The 15,746-nt window shown below is 47.3% G+C and overlaps 1 protein-coding gene across 1 annotated transcript in view; it reads right to left on the bottom strand.

Moving 5' to 3' along the window:
• Positions 1 to 15,329, bottom strand: part of LOC142291331 (zinc finger CCCH domain-containing protein 11A-like) — a 183,930-nt gene extending 168,601 nt beyond the window's left edge. The window contains exon 1 of the mRNA XM_075335799.1: positions 15,180 to 15,329. The gene's annotated coding sequence lies outside the window, so the exon portion shown is untranslated. The remainder of the gene's footprint in view (positions 1 to 15,179) is intronic.
• Between the last annotated feature and the right edge of the window lie 417 nt (positions 15,330 to 15,746).

The raw sequence follows: 15,746 nt of genomic DNA, 5'->3' as shown, positions 1-15,746 counted from the left end.
CACTGAGCCCCAGATCCTGAAAAATGAGAACTAGGGTCTTGGAAACAAAAATCTCACCATCTTCTCCATTGTGCAAGTCTGGAGAAAACACACTGCACTTGGATGTCATCTGAGTGCAATCAGATGTTTTCCATGCACCCATAGACTTCCATACACGAGTCTCATCCTTCTGACGTATCAAATAACAGCATACCACAAAAATGTTGATTAGCACTGCCACATTAAATTGGTCAACGTACTATCAGATTAAAAAAAACAAAAAAAACAAAATCAGATTGCAATTGTCCAATACAATGGTGCGAGTCCTCACTGAAAGATTCACTCCTGTCCTGTGTTTTGATCCATTTGTTTTGATGAAATAGTGACATGTGATCAAGGTCTTACTCTGATGCGTCACAACATGTTGTGGCCATTAAGCCATATATTTAGCTTTTTTTACCTAGTCTAAATACTAGTTTTACGTAATCTGGCATTATATTTTTTATTTATTCCCGCGCGCCTCTGCGCCTGAAATGTGGCCCAATCTTCCTAGCATGCAAGTCTAGACTTTAGTTAGTTAAGTGGGCCCAACTCTTCTGTACGTTAATTGAGGATCATGGGCTTTTGGCTTACAACATTAGATATACATACAATGAAGAGGGGGGGGTGTTAAAATCTCAGGAACGGAGAGGCAGAAAAAGAAAAAAAAAAAACAACCGAAAAACCCCCAAAATAATAGCAGAAACAGGAGAACAGCAGCATTTACCGTATTTTTCGGACTATAAGACGCACTCCCCCCCCCCCCCCCCCAAAATATTGTGGGAAAGTGGGGGGTGCATCTTAAAGTCTGAATGTAGGGCATGGCTGCGGGGAATGAGTGTGCTGCGGTGGCGCGGGTCATCGGCTGCACAAGCAGGCTGTAGCAGCGCCTGCCGTGACCACGTGGGCCCGCTTATTTCATATGCATGCATCTTCCCGCCCATCATCTCTCAGCGCTGAAGCCGGCGCTGACAGGTGGGCGGGATGATGGGTTGGATGATGCGTGCATCATTAGCAGCCGGGCCGCGTGATCACCCTGGCAACTACAGCCTGGAGTGAGTGATCATGTGTGGTGTCGTCGTCATCATCATCATCGCGGGGGGCAGTGAATAAGTACTGTATACTCACCGGTCACTTCCCTACAGCATCGCAACGTCCTCCTGTCTGCCGGCCGCTGATGTGTGTGGAGACTAGCGGTGCGCACAGCGATGACGTCATCCCTGTGCACACGGCTCCACACACATCAGCGGACAGCAGACAGGAGGACATTGCGATGCTGCATTGACCGGTTACTGCTCCACACTCCAGCGGCGCTGATACAGACAGTAAGACGAGCGATGCTGCTGGAGTGAGGTAAGGTGAGTATAAACGTTTATTTTTTTTATGTGCCACAGAATATAGGCCATATACCAGGATGCCGGTACACAGCAGCTGGAATGCCGGTACACAGCAGCTGGAATGCCGGTACACAGCAGTAGGATGCTGGTATATGGCAGTAGGATGCACCCCCCCCCCCAAGCCGTCTATATGGGCATGTAGGTTATAGGAAGCTGATTAAAACAATACGCCGATATCTGCAATCTGATGTCTTATTCCAAAGCAATACATGTTTTTCTTATATTTTACAATGGGCCAAACACTGAGCGCAAGGAAATCAGTGTCTGGCCCATAGCCTGGAACATCTCATTAGGGCTACTTTCACACATCAGGTTTTTTCCATCAGGCACAATCCGGAAAAAAACGGGTAAAACGGATCCGGTACCGCATCCATTTTATCCCCATAGATTTGCATTGTTACCGGATTGTGCCGGATGGCTTTGCGTTGCATCAGTTTTTTTCCGGATGTGGCAAGATTAATTAAAGCGGCGGTCGGCGGCAACGTATCTTGTAACTTTTTTTGTCCGGCAAAAAAAAACGCATCGCGCCGGCGTGTTTTACAATGGAAGCCTATGGACTCCGGATACGGCGTAATGCGGCAAAAAACGGATGCGGCTGCCGGATCCATTTTTGTAAACTGAGCATGCTCCAATGTTTTGAAAAAACGGATCCAGCAAAAAAAAAAAAACCCGGACAAAACGGATGCAAAAACGGATGCAAAACGGATCCGTTTTTTTACGCATCCAGCATAACGGATCCGTTAAAAAAACGGATCCGGTGGATATGGTTTTTACATTTTTTGTCGGATCCCGTTGGATCAGGAAAAAAATGGATTGTGCCTGAATGCAGAAAACTGATGTGTGAAAGTAGCCTTAGGCTGCTTTCACACTTCGTCTTTTTCCTTCAGTTGCAAGCCATCGTCTTGAGAAAATACGGTATCCTGCAAAATAATTAGCAGGATTCATTTTTTTCCCCATAGACTTCTATTAATAACGGATTGCGACTGATGGGCTTGCGTTGCATCTGTCCCGCGATGAATCAGTCGTGGAATGACTGACCATCGGGCGGAAGCAACGCTGAATGTAACATTTTTTTCTGTGAGTCGAAAAAACGGACAGCGACAGATCCGTCGTTAGTTATAATGACAGCCTGTGGGCGCAGGAATCAGTCATTCCTGAAATGACGGAATCAGGCGACGGATCCGTTATTTTACTCTAGGCATGCCCAGATCGACTGTAAAATTAATCTCTCTCTCCTCCTGAGCGTCATATAGGTTTTCAATGGCAAACAACCTTTGGCAGGTAAAAAAAAAAAAAAAAATTGGTACAACAGATCCGTTTTTCACACCATCCATCGCATCAGTTTTCCCACTATCTGTGATTGATCCGTCTCACTCACAAAACTGATTTTGACTGATGGAAAAAGACGGAATTGTGAAAGTAGCCTTAAGCAAGACAAAAGTGGATTTATCTGGAATAAGACATTGGATCGCAGATATCAATGAATGTATCATTTTATTCAGCTTCCTAAGACCTACATGCCCATATAGACAGCTTAGAAGGGTTGATCCTTCCGACAGATTCCCTTCAAGGCAAGTGATAGGGAATCTTTAAGGGGGTTGATTACTACAGCTATCCTCTTTCATAAGGGGTGCTTCACACACAGCGAGATCGCTGCTGAGATCGCTGCTGAGTCACGGTTTTGGTGACGCAGCAGTGACCTCATTAGCGATCTCGCTGTGTGTGACACTGAGCAGCGATCTGGCCCCTGCTGTGAGATCGCTGCTCGTTACACACTGCCCTGGTTCGTTTTTTTTTTATTGTTGCTCTCCCGCTGTGACGCACACATCACTGTGTGTGACAGCGAGAGAGCGACGAAATGAAGCGAGCAGGGAGCAGGAGCCGGCAGCTGCGGTAAGCTGTAACCAGGGTAAACATCGGGTAACCAAGGTGGTTACCCGATATTTACCTTCGTTACCAGCCTCCGCCGCTCTCACGCTGCCAGTGCCGGCTCCCTGCTCTCTGCACATGTAGCTGCAGTACACATCGGGTTAATTAACCCGATATGTACTGTAGCTAGGAGAGCAAGGAGCCAGCGCTAAGCAGTGTGCGCGGCTCTCTGCTCATGTAGCGACGTTATGATCGCTGCTGCGTCGCTGTGTTTGACAGCTAAGCAGCGATCATAACAGCGACATACAAGGTCGCTGTTGCGTCACAGAAAATGGTGACGCCGCTGTCGCTATGTGTGAACCCAGCCTAAGCCTAAATACAGTTGCAATCCAAATGATTCAACTCCCCTTACGAATTGGGTTCATAAGCAAATTTTACAAATGCTAGACTTTTTTTTTTTTATCATAAACCAGTCGACTACGAACCATGAGCAGTTCTGGGTCTATATTGCTAAACCCTGCCTACCGTCCCTGTATACACTAGCATAGATAAAGGGATCTTTAGAAAAAGTATTTCTAAAGATTGTTTATTATATGCTAATGAGCGCAGGGACTAGTCACAAGAGCATTACTTCCCTTGGCTACTCAGCCCCCTTAGCATGTTACACCACGCCTCTGTGGGTGTACTAACATGCTAATGAATGCGAAGCTATGCCGCACATACCTCAGTCTTGATGACCGCCAGCGGAGGATGGATGTGCATGATCAGGAGCTCCCAGGACTTCTGATCTTGCGCATTAAACGGATGCCAGTTGTAGCCTTCCTGGCTTCAGTGAGGTATAGTGCGCATGGCCGGAAGTGCTACAGACTCCAGTTCATGCGCAGTGCGCATCCATTATATATATATATATCTATATTATATAAACGTGTGGTTGACATCATTGGCCAATGCATAATCGAAAGGACACATTGATTGATCTGGTTGTTCTAGACCTCGGTTATGCTGGGCTGTTGGAAGGTGGACATGCAAGTTGTTGCCACTCCCTTCCAGCATTTCACATTCACAGGACCAACTGCAGCGTAATGAGCTGGTGGAGCGCAGGATTAGAGGACTCTTATTGTCCTGATCAAGAGAATGGCAGCTTCCTCCATTACAATAGGATTTAGCTGACACCATCTATATGGTACAGGTCACCCAAATCAACATGTAACATTATGCAATTTTGCCCAAGTTGTATCACAGTCTTAAGCCCCCGTCACACAGAGAGATCGCTGAAACATCACAGGTTTTGTGACATATCAGCGACATCGCCAGCGAGGTCGCTGATGTGACAAGCAGCAGCAAGCGGGCCCCTGCTCCAAGGTCGTTGATCGTGACAAAATGATCAGGACCATTTTTGCTTGTTTTTCTCCTGGCTGTGCAGCACGCATCAGCGTGTTTGACGGCGGGAGACCAACGAGCGCTGGTTCTGAGTGTGCAGGGAGCAGTCGTTACACAGGTCGCTAGTGACTGATGGCTGGGGAGATCTGCCTGATTGACAGCTCAACAGCGACCATGTAACGACATTCCAGCGATCCCTGCCAGTCGGATCGCTGGTACGTCGCTATGTGTAACGGAACCCTTAGGGGTACTTCTCACATAGCGAGATCGCTGCTGAGTCACAGGTTTTGGTGACGCACCAGTGACCTCATTAGTGATCTCGCTGTGTGTGACACTGAGCAGCGATCTGGCCCCTGCTGTGAAATTGCTGCTCGTTACACACAGTGCTAGTTAATTTTTTGCTCGTTGCTCTCCTGCTGTGAAGCACACATCGCTGTGTTTGACAGCGACAGAGCAACGATGTGAATGTGCAGGGAGCCGGCGTCTGGAAGCTGCGGATGCTGGTAACCAAGGTACACATCGGAAAACCAAGCGAACCACTTTGCTTGGTTACCCGATATTTACCTTTGTTACTAGCGTACGCAGCTCTCAGGCTGCTTGTGCTGGCTCCCTGCACACGTAGCCAGAATACGCATCGGGTAACTAAGCGAAGCACTTTGCTTAGTAACCTGATGTGTACCCTGGCTACGAGTGCAAAGAGCCAGCGCCAAGCAGTGCGCGCTGGTAACCAGGGTAAATATCGGGTAACCAAGCAAAGCATTTTGCTTAGTTACCCGATATTTACCTTGGTTACCAAGCTCAGCATCGTTTCCACGACTCGCTGCTGGCTGGTCACTGGTGAGATCTGCCTGATTGACAGCTCACCAGCGACCATGTAGCGACGCACCAGCGATCCTGACCAGGTCATATCGTGGTCGGAATCGCTGGTACGTCGTTTAGTGAGACGGTACCCTTAGTAATGGATGGGTCATTCCGTGTCAAGTGGACCAGTGGTCCCCACTCGACGTTCTCCGATTTTGCTGAAAATTTATAAGGATGTACATGTATGTTTGAAAAGAGGCTCTGTAAATTTTTAGGGCCAGATCTCAAATATATTGGGCACTGTTGACCTTTCACTGGAGGCCCCCCCCCCCCCAAGCCTGCGGCTTCAGCTAAGAGGATTTTGCAAACTTTGGCACATAGCCATTAGAGTTCTATACTGGCTATGATGCTGAAATTTGGCATACTAGCTCAACTATTGCTGCTAAACGCGATAAAATTATTACCGGCTATGACAAAACAATATTTCGGCCGCAATTTTGTGTCAAAGCAGCTTGCAAAACGCGTCGCATAAAATTTATGCCAAACTTTGCCCTTATATAACTCAAGACCAAAAACCAATAGGAACTGGTGCTTCACCCTGTACAACAAACATCTTCATGACTTTGCATTGCTGCAATATCACGGTCAAAGCATATGTATTTGTGGAAATATTCACACCCACATATGATGAAAAACTTAAAAAAAAAAGAATTTTACCTATTTTTAGGTCAAATTTCCCAAAAAGGGTACCCCTAAAATATATTAATTCTGTTATCATTTGAAAGAGCACATTTTTCTCTACAAGGATCATTGGGTTTTTTTTTGGACTCTCTCCATTTAAGAAAAGAAAAATGCCACTGAACATGGTGTTATGTATGCACGTAATGCATTGATTTTGTGTTTGATTTTCAGATTCTTATCACGTTACAGAGTTGTATTGTTGCTAGCAATGTCTATTATAATCAAAAACCTATAAACCTATTGACTATTGTTACATTTTAATGCATATATTATTTATTTTTTAGTGATGGAGAATGAAATTGATGACGAATCGGCCCAGTGCTCTATCGGCCTTGCGAACAATTCAAAGTGCCACCTTAAGACATTCACCCATAGCAAGGATGAGTTGAAATTGTTTACAAGCTTTGGATTGGATGAACAGAAATTGCTGCGTCGACGAGTGGGACTAAATTTTGACGAACATTCACAAATCTGTTTACACCATGAAGCTTCATTCTTGACCAAATATGAGCATTTGCAAAAATCGTGTTGCAATCCTTTTGAGAAGAAAGGTCATAACACCAAAAAGAATTTGCGAGCTATCAATTTGTTAGCAGCTGACCAGTTGAACGAATTCACAAAGAATGATGTGAAGCCTGGCCAGAAGATGTGTGTATCATGTCGAAAAGAATTTGCTAAAAGAAAAAAAAAATCAGCTGATCCAGTTTCCTCTGAATCAGATCCAGATGGAATGGAATGTTCTCCTGAAAGTCTAAATTCAAGCTTAACATCCATTGGCATCTCTCCTCTGAAATATCCACGGGTAAGGCTACTTTCACACTTGCGTTGAACGGTATCCGTTGCATTGCGTTGTGTAACGGATGCAACGGATGTGTTGCATATAGTGACACAACGGATGCAACGGATGCTGCAAAACAACGCAATTCGTTTTGATTTTTTTTTTTTTTTTTTCCCGGTTTTACCAGCGGCAGACTATAGTGAACGATCAGCTGATCGTTCCCTGCAGCCGGCCGCTGGGTGATCAGCTGATTGCTCCCAGTAGCCGGCCGCCGGGTGATCAGCTGATCGCTCCCGGCTGCCGGGTGATCAGCTGATCGCTCCCTGCAGCCGGCTGCCGGGTGATCAGCTGATCGCTCCCGGCCGCCGGGTGATCAGCTGATCGCTCCCGGCCGCCGGGTGATCAGCTGATCGCTCCCGGCCGCCGGGTGATCAGCTGATCGCTCCCGGCCGCCGGGTGATCAGCTGATCGCTCCCGGCCGCCGGGTGATCAGCTGATCGCTCCCGGCCGCCGGGTGATCAGCTGATCGCTCCCGGCCGCCGGGTGATCAGCTGATCGCTCCCGGCCGCCGGGTGATCAGCTGATCGCTCCCTGCAGCCGGCCGCCGGGTGATCAGCTGATCGCTCCCTGCAGCCGGCCGCCGGGTGATCAGCTGATCGCTCCCTGCAGCCGGCCGCCGGGTGATCAGCTGATCGCTCCCTGCAGCCGGCTGCCGGGTGATCAGCTGATCGCTCCCGGCCGCCGGGTGATCAGCTGATCGCTCCCTGCAACCGGCCGCCGGGTGATCAGCTGATCGCTGTCACTTGCCGGCGCCCGGGCATGCCGGCGGGCGGGCGCTCAGCTGAGCGCTGTGACTTGCCGGCGGCCGGGCATGCTGGTGGCCGGTCATTCAGCTGAGCGCTGTCGCTTGCCGACGGCCGGGCGCTCAGCTGAACGTTCGGCCACCGCGAGCCAAAATAAAGTTTGATTTAAAAAAAAAAAAAAGAAAAAAAAAAAAAAAAAAAGAGCATGCGCAGTGAAATCCAGAGGATTCCGCTGCTCAAAATAACGTTACATGCTGCGTTCCTCCCGCTGGGCGGAAGCAACGGAGCGTCGCCCAGCGGAAGCAACGCAGCTCCTTTTGGTACAATCCGTCAACCATACAAGTCTATGGGAAACAGCGGAATCCGTTAACGGATTCCGCTGTTTCCCAAAAGGGCGGATTGTAACGGAAGGAAAATAACGCAAGTGTGAAAGTACCCTAAGCCAGCGAGATTCACTTGGATATGCAAGGAGAAAGATAAGCCAGGTACAAAATGCATTTTCTAGCAAGATTGCTTCAATTGGAGGGCTTGAGCCGAAAGACATTGAGCAAACAAAAACAGCACAGTGCAAAATGTGTTTGGATTACAATCACCTTTTGGCAGATTTGAAGCAAAAGCTGCAGGTGTCCAGTCGGGCAGAAAAGGTCCAAATCTTGACATTGGCACCTAACAGTTGGTCCATTAAGGCTATATCAGACGAATTCGGAGTCTCTGAACGAATGGTCAAACAAGCTCGAAAGCTTAAATGTGAACATGGGATCTTAGCCTTACCTACAATCAAGTGTGGCAAGAAAGATTCTGAGGAAGTGAAGAAAAAGGTGCAGGCATTTTTTGAGGATGATGAATTCAGTCGAATGTGCCCTGGAAAAAAAGACTATGTATCAGTGCGAATAGCAGGAGAAAAAAAGCAGATGCAAAAGCGACTATTACTGAGCAATATGAGGGAAATGTTTGTTGCCTATTGGGATCGGAATGGCCCTGAAATTGGATTTTCAAAGTTTTGTGAGCTTCAGCCAAAGTGGTGCGTAACCGTTGGATCTGCTGGAACACATTCCGTAAGTGTACCATTCACCAAAATGTCAAACTAATGCTTGCAGCATGCCCAATCAATGATGACTACAAAGAACTCCTATGCAAAATGGTCTGTGGAATTGAATCCAAGGACTGTATGCTTGGCCGTTGTGATAAATGCCCGGGTCCTGAAGTTTTAAAAGAATTTCTAGTCAATGTGTTTGTCAACAGTGACCCTGATGATATTATTGAGTTCAAACAATGGATTCACACAGATCGAGACACGCTTGATACCAAACAACTGACTATCGAAGATTTCATTGAAGAATTGGTTTTGAAAATTTCTAAACTTTGTAGCCATCACTACATCGCCAAGCATCAAAGCTGCTATCTGAAATCGTTGAAGGAACATCTGAGACCTGGAGAGCTTGTGATCTTTATGGACTTTGCTGAAAATTACTCATTTATTGTTCAAGATGCCATTCAAGGTTTCCACTGGGAAAATAGTCAAGCGACAGTACACCCATTTGTAATTTACTTCAAGGAGTTAAATGGTGAAGCTGCGCAGAACATCAGCTTGTGCATAATCAGTGATTGCTCACGACATGACACAGTTGCAGTCCACACTTTCTTAACAGTAATTGTGGAGTATCTCAAGACTCATCAATGGGATTCATCATATCCACTACTTCAGTGATGGATTCTGCAGCCCAGTACAAAAATTTCAAAAATGTTCTCAACTTGTGCCACCACAATGCTGATTTCAATATCAGCGCTGAATGGAATTTTTTTTGGTACCAGTCATGGAAAGTCGCCCCGGTGATGGGATTGGAGGGACAGCAAAGAGGTTGGCAGCTCGTGCCAGTCTTCAACGCCCAACTGAAAACCAAATACTGACCCCGGTGGATTTATTCAACTTTTGCAACGAGCAACTGCATGGAATCAAGTTTTTTTTTGTTCCAAAAGAAAAAATTGACGAAATACGGGTAGTTCAAGAGGAAAGGTTCAAAGATGGACATACAATTGCTGGAACAAGAGAAAATCACCAGTTTGTGCCAATTGATGACAAAAAGATTCGCATTTCAAGGGTGTCAAATGACCCTTCATCTTTCATTGCCCATGTAGATTGATCTGTCAGATCAGAAATGCCTTTTGTGCCAATTGCAAACCTCCAGCCAGGGCAATACATTGCCTGCATTTACGATAGGAACTGGTGGATTGGAAATATTTCTGAAATTTCAGTCGACGACCATGATGCATTAATACATTTTATGCATCCTCATGGAGCAGCTAGCTTCTTTCACTGGCCTGTGAGAAATGATACATGCTGGATTCCCGAGCAGTCAATCATTGCAATAATTCCAGCACCAGCTGCAACAGCAATGGGCCGACAATACAGCTTCTCTGAACCGATTATTTTGCAAATTCAGCAACAATTCCAGACCACTTAGACTGAACATTATGGCTTGGGAACCAACAAAAGATACCCAATATTAGGCTTGGGATCCTAGGCAAAGACACCCACCCTCAGACTTTGGAACCTGCGATAAAGAGACCCACCCGCGACTTGCCTTGCACGGCTATCGGCCATGGCTCCTAGGCGATGGAGCTGCCAATTCTTGAAAGACAGCATTATTACAATTCTTAATAGGATTACAAGACCAATTCTTAGGGAATTGGTTGTGGTATAACCACCATGGACCAACGCAAGGGTTTGAATAGTGCAGTTACCATTCATTGCGTATTAATAAATAACACCATGTTCAGTGGCATTTTTCTTTTCTTAAATGGAGAGACTCCAAAAAAAACCCCAATGATCCTTGTAGAGAAAAATGTGCTCTTTAAATGATAACAGAATTAATATATTTTAGGGGTACCCTTTTTGGGAAATTTGACCTAAAAATAGGTAAAATTCTTTTTTTTTTTAAGTTTTTCATCATATGTGGGTGTGAATATTTCCACAAATACATATGCTTTGACCGTGATATTGCAGCAATGCAAAGTCATGAAGATGTTTGTTGTACAGGGCAAAGCACCAGTTACTATTGGTTTTTGGTCTTGAGTTATATAAGGGCAAAGTTTGGCATAAATTTTATGCGACGCGTTTTGCAAGCTGCTTTAACACAAAATTGCGGCCGAAATATTGTTTTGTCATAGCCGGTAATAATTTTATCGTGTTTAGCAGCAAAAGTTGAGCTAGTATGCCAAATTTCAGCATCATAGCCAGTATAGAACTCTAATGGCTATGTGCCAAAGTTTGCAAAATCCTCTTAGCTGAAGCTGCAGGCTTGGGGGGGGGCCTCCAGTGAAAGGTCAACAGTGCCCAATATATTTGAGATCTGGCCCTAAAAATTTACAGAACCTCTTTTCAAACATACATGTACATCCTTATAAATTTTCAGCAAAAACGGAGAACGTCGAGTGGGGACGATTTTTAAAACTGGTCCACTTGACACGGAATGACCCGGATGAGTGTGGGTCTGCTGACCTGAAGTTGACAGCCTATGCTGTATGGATTCAGCCATAAACTCTTTGGGTTTTTTTTTAAACAGAGGAGCTACATCAGTAGACTTACTAATCTTACTAATTCTTTTATAACACAAGTCAAGCTGCTACTGTAAATTTGCATAAGCTAATTTGCTGACCCCTTTAGGGTACAGTCATACTTTAGCGACGCTCCAGCGATCCCACCAGCGGATCTGACCTGGTCAGGATCGCTGGTGCGTCGCTACATGGTCGCTGGTGAGCTGTCAATCAGGCAGATCTCACCAGCGACCAGCCCCCAGCGACGCGTGGATGCGATGCTGCGCTTGGTAACTAAGGTAAATATCGGGTAACCAAGCACTTGGTTACCCGATATTTACCTTGGTTACCAGTGCACACCGCTTAGCGCTGGCTCCCTGCACTCGTAGCCAGAGTACACATCGGGTTAATAAGCAACGCTTTGCTTATGTACCCGATGTGTACTCTGGCTACGTGTGCAGGGAGCCGGCACTGGCAGCCTGAGAGCGGCGAACGCTAGTAACCAAGGTAAATATCGGGTAACCATGCAAAGCACTTTGCTTGGTTACAGCTTACCGCAGGCTGCCAGAAGCCGGCTCCCTGCACATTCAGATCGTTGCTGCTTCACAGCGGGAGAGCAACGTCCAAAAAATGAACCAGAGCAGTGTGTAACGGGCAGCGATTTCACAGCAGGGGCCAGATCGCTGCTCAGTGTCACACACAGCGAGATTGCTAATGAGGTCACTGGTGCGTCACAAAAACCGTGACTCAGCAGCGATCTCGCTATGTGAGAAGTACCCCTAAGGCTATGTGTCCACGGGAGAATGTAGCTGCGGATTTTTTCTGCACCAAAATCCGCAGCTTTCCCGCAAAATCCGCACCTTTTCAAAGGTGCGGATTTGCCGCGGATTTACTGCGGAATTCCCGCGGATTTGATGCAGATTTTTTTTTTCTCAATTTTAAAGCCAAAATCCGGCTCAAAATCCGCAACAATAATTGACATGTTGCAGATTTTTCCGGATCAAAATCAGCACCAAATCCGCTGCGGAAAAATCCGCAGCATGGGCACAGCATTTCCAAAAAGCCGTAGAAATGGCTGGGAAGTGCCGCTGCTGCAGATTTTCGGAAAATCCACGGCTTTTCCGCGAGAAATCCGCGGCAAAATCCGCGCATTTTCCGCAGCGTGGGCACATAGCCTTAGGGTGGTTCCACACAATTGGAAGTGTTTTCCTGTTTGTTTTTAAACAAGGTCTTCCACAGTTTCTTTTCTGCATTCACACATACGTTTGTCCTTCGCAGACTGGTCAAGGGGTACCAACACAAACTCATTCCCTCATTGGCCCTCAAGTTCGGAGCAGGATATCCATCACTATCCATATTTGAACACTGATATGTGAATCTGGCCTAAGGCTCTGTTCACTAGTCTGTTTCTAATCCTACTAACCTAGACTAGCATTCCACGTAATGCATGAAAGGTCCACATTTTATGGCAAAACAAAAGGAAGTGGTACAATATTGAGAATAAGTCACAATATATCTACAATATACTCTACATGAGTGTGAATTTAGACCCTGCTAACAACAGAAAAACATGAACTTATAAAATTGTTGTTTGCTGGTTATCAGCCCTTAATGGGCACAGGGTGGGATAGCATGTGAACGGCAGCGGAGCGAATTTATTCCCACATCCCATTGGCCACTGATCGGGGAGAGGGTGTGCTGCCTCTTACCTGGGGACAACCAAGGCTCTTCTTTGTCTAATCAACGAAATGATGTGGACACCGGCAATAAGAGTCGTTATTGATGTCATACCAGATCAGCCAATCAAAAGAAGAGCCAATCAAAACAATAGCAAATAAGAGGCGGTACAGACTTCCTGCCAGGCCAGCTAATAAGAGGGCAGTACTAACATCAGGTCAGGCCAACAAATTAGAAAAGAGCTGCAGATGTCATCAGATAAGAGGTGGTACTGACATCATGGTAGGTCGGCTAATAAAAAGAAAGGCCATGGATGTTGGTAGGCAACAGCTGGTACTGGCATCGGTACAGGTCAGCTAATCAATAGAAGAGCCGCGGATGTCTCCGAGATGGAGCACTAGCTCTCCCAGCCATCGGCAGCAGATCACTGCAACAGGCTGTTGGAATAGGACATAAGAATCAATTTGAACCAACCATATCAGGCAGACTTCTTTGGTCTCCTTCAGATGTCCTCATGGCACAACCGTGTTATATCTGGGTTTTTTTTTCATGGATACAACATGTATCCATTATAATCTAATATTCACACATCCGGTTTTTTCGCAGATCGTATGTCTGTACAATACTCATGGAGACGTCTTTTTCTCTAGTATCACGGACGAATACTGCCAATACCAGTGTATGGGTCCGTGTAAAGTGCATAGCACACAGATGGCACCAGTGTGGGCTACATATTTAACATTGCAAAGGCGAAGCTATGTAATATATCAATCTGTGAAGAACACTGATGACAACTAAAAGTAAACATGGACACACGGACCGTACACCGATGACAAACCGACACACGGACCGTACGCCGATGACAAACCGACACACGGACCGTACGCCGATGACAAACCGACACACGGACCGTACGCCGATGACAAACCGACACACGGACCGTACGCCGATGACAAACCGACACACGGACCGTACGCCGATGACAAACCGACACACGGACCGTACGCCGATGACAAACCGACACACGGACCGTACGCTGATGACAACCGACACACGGACCGTACGCCGATGACAAACCGACACACGGACCGTACGCCGATGACAAACCGACACACGGACCGTACGCTGATGACAAACCGACACACGGACCGTACGCCGATGACAAACCGACACACGGACCGTACGCCGATGACAAACCGACACACGGACCGTACGCCGATGACAAACCGACACACGGACCGTACGCTGATGACAAACCGACACACGGACCGTACGCCGATGACAAACCGACACTACACTGATAAGTGTATTGTCTGTTTTTACCATCAATTTATCAGTGTAGTGTCGGTTTGTCATCGGCGTACGGTCCGTGTGTCGGTTTGTCATCAGCGTACGGTCCGTGTGTCGGTTTGTCATCGGCGTACGGTCCGTGTATGTCTGCACTGTCAGTGTGTCATAAGTGTATTGTCTGTTTTTACCATCAATTTATGACACACCGACAGTGCAGACATACACGGACTGTACACTGATGACAAACTGATGGTAAAAACACAGTAAAAACCCATACAGACCATACACCAATGAAAAAAACAAAACAGACACTGAATGTACTGATGGTAAAAACATACACTGACCGTCCACTGGTGACACACCGACCGTCCACTGGTGACACACCGACCGTCACTGGTGACACACCGACCGTCCACTGGTGACACACCGACCGTCCACTGGTGACACACCGACCGTCCACTGGTGACACACCGACCGTCCACTGGCACCGGTGGTATTTTTGTATTTAGCCGGCCTAGGCCACCATGGTCTGTCACAAGATGCTTGTTTCTGAGAGCAGTCTGCCGTGACGTGGGCACTGTCCCGTGGGCACTATCCCGTGGGCACTGTCCCGTGGGCACTGTCCCGTGGCACACAGCAGCCCCGCACCGGCAGGTCTCTAGCTCTCCGCACTACACTGATGGGAGAACTTCAGCTGATCACAAAGAAATGGAAACTTTTTGGCGCATTTTCCCAAGAACTCGGCTTTTCTTGTTACCTGACGGCGCCTCATAATACCGCACAGCAACAGCGGCGGCCCCTCACCCCCTCCCTCACCTGCAGGTCCGGGCCCGAGCGGCGGAGCCATCACCACACAATGTACGAGACGCTATACAACAGAACGGTTCTTACCGGCCGAGCCCGCTCTAGGCCTTTCCGACTCCTCGGTGCAGTAGGCCGAGAGCCTGAGCAAAGAGGAAGCAGCCGCAGGCGACTATGGTCCAGTGCACGGTAGAGGCTAGATCGGAGTTGATTTTTTGAGGGGGAGGAGTGATTTCATGAAATCATGATGTCACCGGAAGGGGCGGGGCCTCCTCAGTACCGTGCAGATCTGTGAGCGGGAAGCGGCAGTGCCCGGGCTCCTCAGTGCAGAGCGGAGGATCCTGACCCTGAGATGGGGGAATATTCAGCTTTCCCTCATTAGTTATAGCTCTGGGGTCTCAGCCTGGATGTTGGGGGCACAGAGCAGTGTCTCCTGTCACCACTGGGGGCTGCAGCTCGTGTATATCTCAGGGCATGTGCTGAAGCTGCAGCACCGTTCTGTGGAGGCTTCCATAAGGTAAGTGGCTTATGAAGGGGGGTTACACGGAGCAGGGGGCGATGCTGTGGAGGTTTCATAAGGAATGTGGGGGTTATTCTAGGCAGGAGGCGACGCTGCATGTTTGGGGGGGGCTTGCAGGAGGCAATGTGGAACGTTTC

Source organism: Anomaloglossus baeobatrachus, chromosome 2 (genome assembly GCF_048569485.1).
Source record: "Anomaloglossus baeobatrachus isolate aAnoBae1 chromosome 2, aAnoBae1.hap1, whole genome shotgun sequence".
Classification (NCBI taxonomy): domain Eukaryota; kingdom Metazoa; phylum Chordata; class Amphibia; order Anura; family Aromobatidae; genus Anomaloglossus; species Anomaloglossus baeobatrachus.
The sequence above is the reverse complement of the archived record's forward strand: the minus strand, read 5'-3'. Positions and strand labels throughout refer to the sequence as shown.